At 42.6% G+C, this 14,017-nt stretch overlaps 1 long non-coding RNA gene across 1 annotated transcript; it reads right to left on the reverse strand.

Annotated features, from left to right (window-relative positions):
• Window positions 1-11,012: 11,012 nt before the first annotated feature.
• LOC139436019 (uncharacterized) lies at window positions 11,013-12,019 on the reverse strand. Its single transcript, XR_011645224.1, has 3 exons — window positions 11,936-12,019; window positions 11,433-11,615; window positions 11,013-11,060 (listed from the first exon to the last, which is right to left on the reverse strand). It is a non-coding gene; the product is annotated as an uncharacterized lncRNA (long non-coding RNA).
• Between the last annotated feature and the right edge of the window lie 1,998 nt (window positions 12,020-14,017).

Genomic DNA, 14,017 nt, shown 5'->3' on the forward strand with positions numbered 1-14,017 from the left:
CTGTGTGGGTTGTCTGATTGCCCTTACAGACTTCCTGCAGATTTATGGGAAAATGACCCTCGAAAGTGGCCTCCGGTGGATTTTGGCAACATCTATGTGTATCTTCTGGAAACACCAGGTGAATACCCCACTTGTCACAATAATATTATCATGCCATTGCATATATGTGGTATTTTAGAGTTGACTAGATATTGAATAAGGCAATAGACTATGATATTCAGTAGGCTACAGGAAGCTTAGCAACATCAAGACTGTTACAGGATTTTTATTTTGGAAAGTATATTTTTTTCTTACTTCTCACTTTTTTTATTATATTTTATTATATCATAACTTAGTACTTTTTTCTTAACATAGGTAACATTAAGCTGTCTGTGGCTCTTTCCTGCTGTAACGATGCAAATGTCCCCTCTGTGGGACTAATAAAGGTATTCTGACTAGTCTAGGGCCTGTAAACATAACCTCATCATTGGCCATTGATATAATTTGGTACTACCAGCATTGTAGCTATTGTCACTGTGTTAAGCCTTACATTGATGCTTACCAGCTGTCAAATCAAAGGTAGTATATCCTACTATGTTTGATGTTTAATTATAAGGTGACAGTGTATGTTTTACCTTTGTGTTTCAACAAGGTGTCCACACTAGAGAAGCGATGAAAAACTACAAAGCACTAGACTCCTACAAGCTGCTGGAATCTGGTTGGGTGCAGACAGTGAGGCATATCATTCCTGATGACACAACCCTCACTGTCCTGAGAGCTGACGTGACACCGTCATTCCGTGTTAATGAACCACCGCATCATCCATGGGCAGCCGTTACCCAGCGTGGCGATGTGGTTGCTGCTCACTATGACTGCAAAGTTGGGTATGTAGATTCCAGTATGTAGAAACTAAATGTTTACTATGAACATATTCTGGTTGTATATTGTTTTTTGAAAACAATTAAATTACATAGGAATCATTGGAAATATGAAAACATTTCACCTTTGGTGGATGTCTTTCTCACAGAAAACAATGCCAGAATATTGACTTGTAGTTTGTTGAACTTTTACGTTAATAATAATAATAATAATAATAATAATAATGTATGTGTTGATTTATGTGTGTGTCTATAGGCTTGGTGAGTCATGCTCCCATATTGGAGGTCTGCGCTACAAGGTGGAGATGATCGTCAGAGTCGGCGGAGCAAGAGATCATGCCTACACTGATGTTCTCTGCACATGGAACGAGGCGAGCATGAAAGGTGTGCAACCAGCTCGAGTGGCCGACATCAACTTTTATGGTGATAAGCCCAAAGAGAAGGTGGTTGCCAACAACGCGCCAGCTCGTCGAGCAGACCCCCAACCCGTCTCCTCTGATGTATTTGAAGACTTCCTTATGTCCCTTCTTGCTGCCTCCAATCCAGTCATGCCAGTTGGGCTCAGCCTCTTCGGCTCGACTTCTTCAAACTTCGCCCCAAAGAAAGCTGTTGTACCCTCACAGAAAGTCCCTCCAGGGCTGCGGTCCCTTTACAGAGGTGTGGAGGGTTTCAATTCCCTTGATGAGGTGTACAGTGCTGCCACACAAACTATGAAACTTGACCACAAAGATGTGGAGCATATTGGTAATGTCACCAAGCTGCAGTCCAAGTCTTTGGTGTGGTACGAGCAGAGGGCTGGTCGAATCACCTCATCCGTTTCCCACTCTGTTCTTCGCACCAGCACTACAAAGCCGTCACAGTACCTCATAAAATCCATATGTTGTGACAGGCCATCAAACTTGAAGAGGACTGCAATTGTGTGGGGGAACGAACATGAACAAGTTGCCAGGCAGCAGTATGCTGACGGGGCCATCTCTTCAGTGCACAGTGATCTCAAAGTCAACAACTGTGGACTCCTCATCAAAAGGGAGCAGCCTTTTCTCGCTGCCTCTCCAGGTGCCATGCTGGCATGCTCGTGTCATGGGATGGGCGTGTTGGAGATAAAGTGTCCATTTAAATTTCGTGAGATGAGTGTAGAAGAAATGAGCAAGGAGAAAGACAGTTGTCTAGACCAGAATCTCGAGCTCAAGGAGTCACACCAGTACTACACGCAAACGCAACATCAAATGTATGTGACTGGTGCAAGCTATTGCGACTTCCTTGTGTGGCTGCCCACTGGGGGTCATGTATGCACAGTTTTCCCTGACAAGGAGTACACCCTAACTTCTGTGCCTGTTTTAACAGCATTTTGGGAGGGACATATTCGCCCTGAGCTGTTGTTCAGAAAGTTGGAACTGGGTACTAAGCAAACTGAACATGGCAACAAGCAGGGTTATTGTTCGTGTGGATCCGCAGATAGTGTACCCATGCTAGGGTGTGATGATGACAAATGCACACACCAATGGTTCCACTGGGCTTGCGTTGGCATTACCAAGGAGCCTAAGTCCAAAACGTGGTACTGCGACAATTGCAAGTCGAGCAACACCAAGAGAAAGCGACAAAGGAGACAGTGAACGTTTCGACAGTGAACGTTTTTCAAAGTATGTGTAGTATAGTTTTTCAAAGTATGTGTAGTATATCCAATTCTGCCATGTTTTTCAAAGTATGTGTAGTATATCCAATTCTGCGATGTTTTTCAAAGTATGTGTAGTATAGTTTTTCAAAGTATGTGTAGTATATCCAATTCTGCCATGTTTTTCAAAGTATGTGTAGTATAGTTTTTCAAAGTATGTGTAGTATATCCAATTCTGCCATGTTTTTCAAAGTATGTGTAGTATAGTTTTTCAAAGTATGTGTAGTATATCCAATTCTACCATGTTTATAAATGTGTGTTCATGTTATGTTTAATAAATGTTTATATCCGAGAAGGATTATTAATTCTGCTCGTATGTGATCTCATATTGTGGATCATTGTAGTCCTTCATAAGCCCAGATGAAATTACAATTTAAACGATAGTGTTGGCAACATGTATTATTTATGGAACACAAACAAATCCATGAAACTCTTATACAAAGACACCAGGTCAATATTTGAACAAAGAAAATAATACAGAAAATATGGATGGAATCCTAGGTAAAGTATCACAGAATCAACATACAAAATATAACATGGTCAACTCTAAATGTAAGCATGTGAACTAGCAACCACACATACAAATTAATTCCTTGTATACAATCCCACCCCCAAGGTTAGTCAAAATTGCACATACCCCAACTATCTTATCTGCACTTGATTTGTCTACCTGATCTGCCTCATCCTTCAGAGATTTAATATGTCGAATCGGCAAAGTGCCTTGCAAAATAACAAAACGATTTTTCATTAGGCCAATCACACGCTCAATATGAATTCTCACCGATGACAATTTCCTAGAGGATTCAAGATCTTTGGCTGGTAATTGACTCTGCCCTTTAGTGAATGCTGGTGTGAGCAGCTCTACACCAGCAATACCCGCAAACTCTTCCTTCATTGTAAACCCCCTATCCGCTAGAACTTGGTCACCCGGGTGATGGTCACATTTAGTCAAGAATCCGCTTTGATGTACTAGTTCCACATCGCTCACCCTCCCACCCCAGGCATCAGACAGAAAACAAATGGCACTAAGTGGGTTACATCCAATAAGAAACGTCATAGTGGTGTGACGCTTATAATTTGACCAGACTTGGGCACGAGCTTTAAGGTTCCCTGGAGATTCAATGAACACTTCAAAACAATCTATTGACGCATTTCCACTGCAACGGGGTAGCCCCGTTTAAGCGTCCCTAAGCGTCCTCGCTCAGGCCTCGGGCTGCCTCGCTGGCCGGCCGAGGCCGTGGCGCATTTCCATTACAGTTTAGGACCTGGGGTAGCAACCATAGACTGTATATATAAATGGACGTAGGGTCCGTGACGTCACCCATAGGATTCTGCAGAGTTGCCGTGAAGCCCTTAGTAGGCGGAGTCGGCCACTAACGGCTCAACAGTTACGTCAGAGTTCAACTCCCGCCTTCTCCAGCCTGCTCCAAATAAGGGCAAAGAGGCGGAGCCGAGGCGGGACCTGCTGCCACCGAGCTGGAAGTTCCAGAGCTAGCTGAAGCTACCAAGCTAAGCTAACATGCTCCCCATCGTTTCTAAGGTAAGCGGCCTTGAAACTATTCAGCAAAACTATAAATTATAATCTAAGTTATTGAGTTTTTAGCATAATACTTCAGAATCTTAAAACCCCTTAACGTTTGTATGTAATTGTGCTAAATTCAACACTGGAATCAAGCAAATATTAATGTTTGCATGACATTAGTTATTTATATTTTGATATCACTTAACTATACGTTTAATACATTTAAGTCAAGCTAAGGTACATGTGATGGTAGCTAGTTAGTGCTCTTACCTGTGATGCCTCCTCCAAACAGCATTATAACCAGACTGTATTATTCAAACTAAGTACCAGTTCTAGATCCTTGACTTTAGACAACCAATTCAAAAGACAAAATGTATTTAAAGACCAATCTTTATTTGAATGTGCCTCTTAACATGAGATATTAGTTATACAGTAATAGTATTGACAATCTAAAAAAACTGAGCAACTCAACAGTCAACTTTATGTTTCTTATTGTCTAAAGCATTTATTATTTTCATTTCCCCCCTCTCATATTCAGTGTGGACGGATTGAGACAGCCTGGTGTCCAGAGAGCAGCAGAGACTTCAGGGAGAAACCTCTGTGTGATGGACGTCCTGTCTGTTGGTGTGGAGAGGACTGAGGGTCTTTCCTCTGCGAGAAGATCCAGGCCTGATGGAGGAGCCCATGCTGGGCAAAGCTGATACCAACTGCACAGGCCTAGTCTGTCACGTTATTTGACTTAATGTGTTTACTTATACATTTGATAGGTTTACACCTTCTGTCCATATGTGCTTTTTATTTAAAACATTTGATTAACTTTTGGTTCACATTTCAATAAATTGTATTTGTATTTGCATTCCTTTTGTCCATTATTCTTACTGAAAATGTTAGATTACACATTCCCATCTGACTGAAGATTGGCCCCATTTATTTGTGACGTTGCAAACTCTGCGGTACAAGACACAAGTGATGTGAAGCTCATAAAGTGAGGCAAATAGAAATAATCAGTGGATGGAGTGTAGATGTGGAAATAGCTGACTGTTTTTACAATACAAGTAGTTTCTTAGTGAATGTCCTGTACTGGTCTTAAAATCTCATAACATCAGCTTTTAATGTTCGTCTTGGATGTTCTTCTTGACCCTCAGAGAAGGAGAAAATGTCGTGTCTTTCAGGCATGTCCTTTCCTAACAAAAATGACAGGAAACATAAAACATATTATTGCAGAACAAGTGTGTTATTTATGAAAGCGGTGTGTTTGTGTGTTTAGGGGCTGTAGATATAATTATTTTGTAATTGTAATGTTTTTATTTTATTTTAACAGTGAGCAATCAGATTATGAATGAACAGTATGAAGTTCATCAACATTTAAATATATGTTATTATCAAAATAATATTTAATTGTTACAAAACGTAGTGCAACTGTAGAAGCTTGCTCTGTTTTCTCACTGAAAGAATAACTTTTACCACGTTTTACAGACAATATTGAGAGATAAATAGTAGCAGTTCTCACTATGTGTTAAATATCTTTGCCTTCAATACATTAAATTAGAGAGCTGACAAAGTCATATTGCTAAATATCTAATTGTAACTTTTTGCATGGAATAAACCCTCAACTTAACTGATGTGTAGGTGATCTAGTATTTAGTATTGTTTATTGGAATGTATATCAGTGTATTCAAGTCAATACTTCATTCATTTAAACCAATATATTTCTTGATTTTTGTACAGTATGAAAAAAGAGTCTTTGTACCTGAGCTGAAGTTCACTGCTGTGAGGAGTCCAGTTCTGTCTCTCACTCTCTGGTCCAGCCTGTCTGCATCACCTGGACAGCTTAAACAAACAGATATATATATATATATATATATATATATGTAAAGTACCATGTGTAAAAACAATATAACTGATTCTCTGCTGTTGAACATGTTGGATTGTGTATTGTCCGAGTCAGGGTCCTTTTTATTTTACTGTAACTTTGGAAGTTGTGTTACCAATGCTTACTGTTTATTTGATACCCATTTGGTAATGCAATTAATAAAAACAACAAGGTTTGGGTTCGTTCTTCAGATGACTGTGACGTTAACGTGTAAGCTCAATAATGAACTCCAGCTCAATCAACCATATTGTAATATCTAAGTAATCATCTTGAAATATGACATTAATAATTGTAATATACACACATCTTATTGTGAGGTTGATTTCACATAACTACTTCGACATTAGCTTGTCTACATACTTGAGCATAGCCAATTTAAATTAACCTTATATGCATCCAGTTCTACCTACATAATAAAATATCTCTAAGTTACAAGGATGTAACCTTATTTTATCAACCTCAAACAGAAGCCGTTTGTTCAACAGTATTATCCCACTTAACACTTGTCTATTTCGTTTTAACCTTTATATATACAGTTGTGGTGACCACCTATTTAACCACTGGGACATAATTCAAACTTGGAACTACAGTTGCGGTTATTGTTCCCACACGGACATGTTATGGGTTACCTATAAATAGGTGTGCCCTCTTGGCTCTCTCTCTTGTCGACCCGGGCTGCGACCCGACAACATGTCCTTTTCTGCTCCTCATTAAAGTTCCCTTTTGCACCTTCGATGCACCGCCTCTGACTCCATATCTCTCGGCACTACACTGGTGACCCTGACAAGTCTCGAGAAGTTTCCGGGACGGACCCGAACACGGCAAAAGGAACTCATGTTTCTTTCTCGAAATGCCGGGGATTTTTGGAATCGTCCGTGGCTGCCACCGGCACGCGGACTGAGGCTCGGTGCGCGCACCGCAGAAGAGCTGGGAACGTTGCTTGCCGTTCCTGCATCGGCTTTCCAACCAGCAGGGGGACGATGCACGACCTGCTGGGTCGACCAGCAAACCGATTGCTACCTCGTGGGCTTGTTTCTTCGGGGCGTGCGGCTGCACGTCCTGGCTGCGCGGGCTGACGACGACTAGCGGCTAACCACGAGGGGCTAACGACGGCTAGCAGCTACCCATGGCAGCCAGCTAACGGCTTCCGGCTAGCGGCCGTCGACACCAGCTAACAGCTAACCACTACAGCTAACGGCTAGCAGCTACCGACGGCTAACAACGACAGCTAACAGCTAACAACGGCTAACAGCTAACGACAACTAGCAGCTACCGACGGCTAACAACCCCTTACGACGGCCCGTCCCCGGTGTGGGTGCCCTCGCCCTCGTTAGGGCCCCTGCCCTCTCCTGCGGCCCCCTTTCGTGGCCCGTTCCATGGCCCGGTCCTCACCTGCGGCCCCACCCTCCTCGGCCCTTGTGATGTTTCCTCCACGGACGTGGGGATATATTTTTTTGCCATGTTTGAATTCTGGGGGGGCTTGTGTGGTGACCACCTATTTAACCACTGGGACATAATTCAAACTTGGAACTACAGTTGCGGTTATTGTTCCCACACGGACAGGTGTGCCCTCTTGGCTCTCTCTCTTGTCGACCCGGGCTGCCACCCGACAACATGTCCTTTTCTGCTCCTCATTAAAGTTCCCTTTTGCACCTTCGATGCACCGCCTCTGACTCCATATCTCTCGGCACTACACAGTCTATGATTTTAAGTTGGAGGCTACGATTAGCATCGTTAGCACCGATGTAGCTACCACTAGCTTACATGCTAACCCAAGCCTTACTATTCATTACGTAGCTGATTAAAATCATTAACACATAAATAAAGCACTCAAATTTTACTTACCGCATTCATGCACCGTCTGTTTTAACCGCAGATCGAGTCACAATAGTCCGATATATAAGCATGAAGAACAAACAATCACGGCCGGCTACAAGTTGTGTTTCCTGGATGAGCTGAGCAGGCAGAGTCCCTGTAGCTTCACGGAGCAGCTAGCGGAGAGACAAGAAGCTAACAGCGGCAGGCACTTGACAGAGCCGTCACTCAATGTGACCACGCCCTAATTTATGCACACACTTTAAGACCTAATATAAATAAAAGGGTCGCGTTAGAAAACAATTCACTCACAGATCCATAATCATGAAGGTGGAATCTAACTATATCGATAATAAAATGTATGGAGCCAGGGAGAGAAACATGTTTTTTTCTGCTGTAAAGTTGGGCATTTTAACATGGGGGTCTATGGAAATTGCTCCTTTCTGCAGCCATCGCCTATCGGCCATATATGAACTGCAGTGTGTGGCACTTCCGTATTGGCTTCCCGGCTCTGCCCCAGAGTTTGCCGCTTGGTAGCAACGCAGTGTAGGCGGGGCGATCAGCTTTTTGGCGGGCTTTTTGGGCGGAGCGACGCTGGGTAAAACTGCAGTGGCGTCATCTTCAATGCGACACAACTCACAAAACACACACAACAATGGAGGATGTGGAAGCGATCGTTTACTTGTTTCTTGGTGTGTGGCTTGTTATCACAGCAAGAAGGAAAGTGATCACAGCAAGCAGGAAAGTGATCACAGCAAGCAGGAAAGTGATGTTTCAAAGTAGGCTGCGTATAGCAAGACGAGATACAGAAGAAGCTGACGAGAGAGTTGTGGAAGTCCTACAACGCTGCAGAGACTACAACAGGACTTACTACTCGGTAAGCTAACGTTCGCTAACTAGCCATGTGTTTAGGCTCACGCTCACAATACGACCAAAGTGTTTCAAATATTTAATTAATTGTAGCTACCACTTTTACGTATTAAAATATGTATGCTTTTGTTTGTGTATTTCAGAAGTTACGTCGCCGCATCCATGTGTTTGGATGCTCGACCGAGCTACCGAGTGGTGGTCTGTGATTGTTCCATCTTTCACACACACTCAGTGGGTGGATAACTTCAGGATGTCTGAGGAAACATACACCTACCTGTGCAACAAACTGCGACCAGCGATGGAGAGACGGGACACAACATTCCGCGTGTGTATACCTCTAAAGAAGAGAGTGGCCATCGCACTGTGGAAGCTTGCTACCGGCTCAGAGTAGAGAAGCATTGGACATCTTTTCGGAGTGAGCAACACCACTGTGTGCCGGTGTGTGCGAGACTTCTGTGCTGCTGCAGAGGCGTTGTTAGTACCGGAACTAATTCGTTCACCAGACTGGCAGAAGTTTGCAGAAATGGCTGCCTACACTGAGAACAGGTGGGGGCTCCCTCAGTGCGTAGGTGCTATTGATGGATCACACATACCCATCTTGGCACCACAGGAATACCACTGTGACTATTTCAACCGGAAAGGCTGGCACTCCATCATCCTTCAAGGAGTTGTAGATGGAAAGGGACATTTCTGGAATGTGTTTGCAGGAATGCCTGGGAGCATGCATGACGCTCGGGTTTTGAGGCTGTCCTCATTGTGGGAGTTAGCCAGTCGTGGCAACTACTTTCCACATTGCACCAGGGACATTGGTGGGGTGAATGCTGGCTATTACATGCTTGGAGACAATGCCTATCCCTTGCAACGCTGGCTCTTAAAACCCTTCCCAGACACTGGACGGCTGACAGCAGAACATGTGGTATACAACAAGAAAATTTGCAGCGCACGGGTTGTGGTTGAGAACGCATTTGGTAGACTGAAGGGAAGGTGGCGTTGCCTCATGAAAAGAAATGACTGTGATGTGAAACTTGTGAAATCCATGGTGCTAACATGCTGTGCTCTGCATAACCTCTGCGAGAGTCATGGAGAGGACTATGATGATGGGTGGAATGCACCAGCAGCCGCAGAGCCTGGGGTAGCAGCGGCTCAAGGTGCAGAGGAGGAGGGCGCTACCTGAATATCTAAATATGCATTGTATTGTATTCATTGTATTGAACATAAATAAATCCTTTTTTTTTTCATATACATGTGTTTGTCAAATGTTTTAAACAAATATTATCTGAATTGAATATTTGAAATTCAAGCACCAGTAAGTACTGCCCCATAATAACATTTGAGGAAATATCAGATCATGAAAAGAAAATCTTTCTAATCAATTAAGCGAATATCAAAGCTAACTATAAACATAAATACTAAAGTGTAAAACACAGCAAAACTATATTCATAAATGCAAGTGTAAAATAGTGTGGACAATTGTAAACTTGGATGGAGGCTAAAGTATCCACAATATAAAATATATTAAAATATAACCTCAATCTTTCTTCTAGACATGTTAAAAGCATGCTTGAATGCGTTATAGGTTTCTTTTGTTCTCTCGTCTTTGAAATATATAAGGAATGTGTTGTTTGAGTCTAGTAGAACGAGGGTATTACAATTGAGAAATGTCTACATGTATTATATATTTATCATGTATTCTTAATACTATTACAAAATAAACATGTAATAATGTTTTAGAGGAGGACCTCAAGCTAGCAAACTCAATTTCTTGCTTTAAATCTCTTAAAACTAAGGGGCTTTTTCCTAACTGATGGTGTTTGTTATTCCTTTATAAATTCATGTATGTTTATATCTTCTCTAAATAAAGATTATGTGAATCTGATTTTTTTCTGTTGGGTGCCATTCATTATCAACAAGAGATAAGATAAGTCAAAGAAGTACTTTAATGATGGCAGTATACAAAAAAAAAAATGGTGTATCAAAAAGGCATGCCATTAAACAATACATATTAAAAATTATAAACTGTATTGCAGCCAGCATACATGGCATTGTACAAATAAAATGAACATTTTAAAGAACATAAATAAACAAGAAAGTACAAATTTAAAAAGTAACTAGAAAAAAATATATAATATGTACAATAACTATTAAGGTTATTTTAAGTTGGACGAGGAGGAGACGGGCCACGTCGGCTGCCCAGTCCCCCTAGCACCTCGCCAAGAGTGCGCAGGAAGGCTAGGTTGAAGGTCTCTGTTTGAGCGGCCTCCTCCCTTCTCAAGGCGGCCTCCTCCCTTCTCAAGGTGGCCTCCTCCCTTGCCTCCTCCCTTCTCAAGGCCGCATCCAACTCCCATCTCCGCTCAGCAGACGCTTTGGCCCAGTCCAGGTGCCATTCCAGCTTGGCCATGTGCTGTTCATGGTGCCGCTGGGCCCGATCCTCTCCTCCTCGTTTCCTCTTGCCTGGGTGACCATAAGATAATAATTAGCAATAAGGAAAAAACACAGGACAGGTACAGGTCACACAAGGATATAAGAATAACATGTATAAACAGAACAACAGTAAGGTGAACTAAAGAAAGTTCTGGCCCTAGATGTTTACAGTGATTGTGAAAGTGAATTACATTATGTCCAGCCTGTTGATAATGAATATAAATATATGTATATGATTGGATGTCACACACAACTGTACTAGCTGCTTACTAGCTAAGACTTTACTTGTAACAGAGCATTTCCACACAGTGGTATAGCTTATTTTAATTACTGACGATGGATGATCCAAGGTTTAAAAAAACAAAACACAATTCCAGTCGTTTTGCCATTTCTATTTCTTACCTAGAACCACACGCTGCGGTGTCGTGATGGCACTCGGTGTTGGTGGTTGAGTCGGGTTAGGGTCTTCGGCTGGTGTCTGTGGTCGAGCTGGGGTCCGTTCTGGATTCAATGACGATGTGGACGGAACACTGCCATCACCCGTTGTTCGGGAATGTTCCTCCTCACAAGTCCCAATGTAATCATCTAGAACAGCAAAATGACTTGTTAATTCCACAAACTACTGCAGCACAATACTAAATAGCAACAACAACTATAGAAAAGAAAAACTGAACGTAAACAATGGCACATATGGTGTTAGCAAACAATAGACTACTGCAGCACAATACTAAATAGCAACAACAACTATAGAAAAGAAAAACTGAACGTAAACAATGGCACATATGGTGTTAGCAAACAATAGACTAGCTATGTAGCTATGTAGCTCTTCGGGGCTCCATAAAAGCATGGGTTGTCGAACATTAATGTAAGGATAAAATAGACTTATTTGTTAGAAGTGAGCGTACCTTGCAGGGACTCCAGTAAAGCCGTTGCAGAGTCCAGGCCTCCCTCCCTCCCAACGTTGGCCGGTCTATGGCCGTAAATCTGGTCCAACAAGTCGAACCACATCCATTGTTTGCGACCCGCACCACTCGTGTTATTGTTGTCCTTTATTATGCGATATTCACTCTTCATCTTTTTAAGTTTTTCCCTACACTGCAGGAAAGTCCTTGAAAATCCGCGTTCGGACATCTGTGCAGAGACATCCTGGAACACTTTTACATTTCTTGTTGTTCCGTCGAGCTCCCGCTGGATTTTATCATCCCCAATGAGATGAAGGAACGTCGTCACCTCCTCGGTCGACCACGGTGTGCTTTTCTTAACAAACGTAGCCATTTTTGTAGCTCCTCCGTTTACAAAATGCTGTTTATAAAAATGCTGCTAGCTTGCTTCTAAATATATATGCGACGCTAGGGATGAACTCGCGCGCGATCTTGTGACGATTCTCTCTGACCAATCAGCAGTCGAGAGTGTTGACGTCACAGCCCTGGCCTGGGGCCTATACTACGAACCTGGTTCAACCTAACCTGGATATGTTTGAGTTAGCCGGTTGGCCTAATACAAAACATACGCGCTCTCGCTAAACTGTACTACGACGCTGGTTATCAAGTGGATCGCTCAAGCCAGCCGTGTCCTATCTAGTTAGGTGCGCGTTCACATGAAAGGGGTTGTATTTGGAGCATTCGACCAATCACAAACATGGAGAAGCGTACTGACAGCACAGCGTCATACTTCCTGAATGAAAAGTGAACTTTAATACTAGTCAAAAATGAAGAAGTTAAACTTTAAACATCCATGACTTAAACACTTTATCCAGGATAAAAGCCACATAGCTGCACCTGCAAGGTGAATACAGCTGGAAAAAGAAAAAGTGTTTGAATGCGTACATTAACAGGTTTATGATATCACTGCCCCGTCTAAAACACGATCTGACTTCAATTACATTTGTCTCGAGTGTTTCGTCAACTTATGTGTTGCTTAAAATAATACTTCTGCATACAGTATGTGACACTGTGAGTGTTGCACGGCCAGATACGGCTCAGCTGACTCAGATAAGGAGATATATGATACATTATGAAGTGATATGCCGCGGACTGTACTTAATGTACTCTGATCCGGTTACTTATGTTGTGGCCGATATTTAAGTAAGCTTTCTTAACGCTAATGTTATAATAGTCAGATTGCTCTGAAGATGGAGGTGATATTCTATTCATGTTCACGTTCACACAGTCGGTGATTTTTGCCGGCCGTCTTTCCTGCGACGGCAGTTTTTCTGTATTTCCTTTCTCCTGTAATATGACTTGATCGCTTTAAACTCCGCACACTGAGCTCTGATTGGTCAGCAGGCGGTGCTTTCACTGAGTTGAGCTCTTAGCCTGCAACCTAACCTGGTCCCGACCAGGTTAGCTGCTTAGCATATATTACCATGGAGATCTAGCCTGCTAAAAAGAGAACCAGCTTCGGATGACCGGAAAGCCGGAGTTTTCCCTGAATTTAGCCGGCTAAGCGAAAATCCTGCTTCGCAGTATACCCCCCTGGTCTGATAAATAGAACCACGATTTTATGGGGCCGGAAAAAGAGGGAAAAAGTACCCGCTAGCCGGTACTAGGCTATATGGAAATGCCAACAAAAACTGGCTTGGCCGCTTGAGGACGGTTAAGGACGCTTAAACGGGGCTACCCGCTGCAGTGGAAATGCGCCATATGATACAAGTCAGTCTAGGGTACAGAGCCTTGAATGCAGGTGGCATATTAGAAAATATGCGCTCCCTCTCTGGCCAACTAACAACACGCTTCAGTTTCACAAAGGCTACATCCATCCACTTCCAAAAATGATCTATGAGCGTGCTCTGAGGGATGCCTACCTGGTCTGCCAAATACTCAAACTTCATGCCATGTTTCAACTTCACTATCATATAAAAAAACTGATCAATGTAGGGGATGGATGGGGTACCTTTGCATATCATCGAAACTAGCAAGAATTGAAAAGTGGCTAGAAAAATGGGCCAAGTTAGTCCGGTGTAATACTGACACTTCTCATTGTTGTCA

This window comes from Pseudochaenichthys georgianus, chromosome 22, assembly GCF_902827115.2.
Source record: "Pseudochaenichthys georgianus chromosome 22, fPseGeo1.2, whole genome shotgun sequence".
In the NCBI taxonomy this organism is placed as follows: domain Eukaryota; kingdom Metazoa; phylum Chordata; class Actinopteri; order Perciformes; family Channichthyidae; genus Pseudochaenichthys; species Pseudochaenichthys georgianus.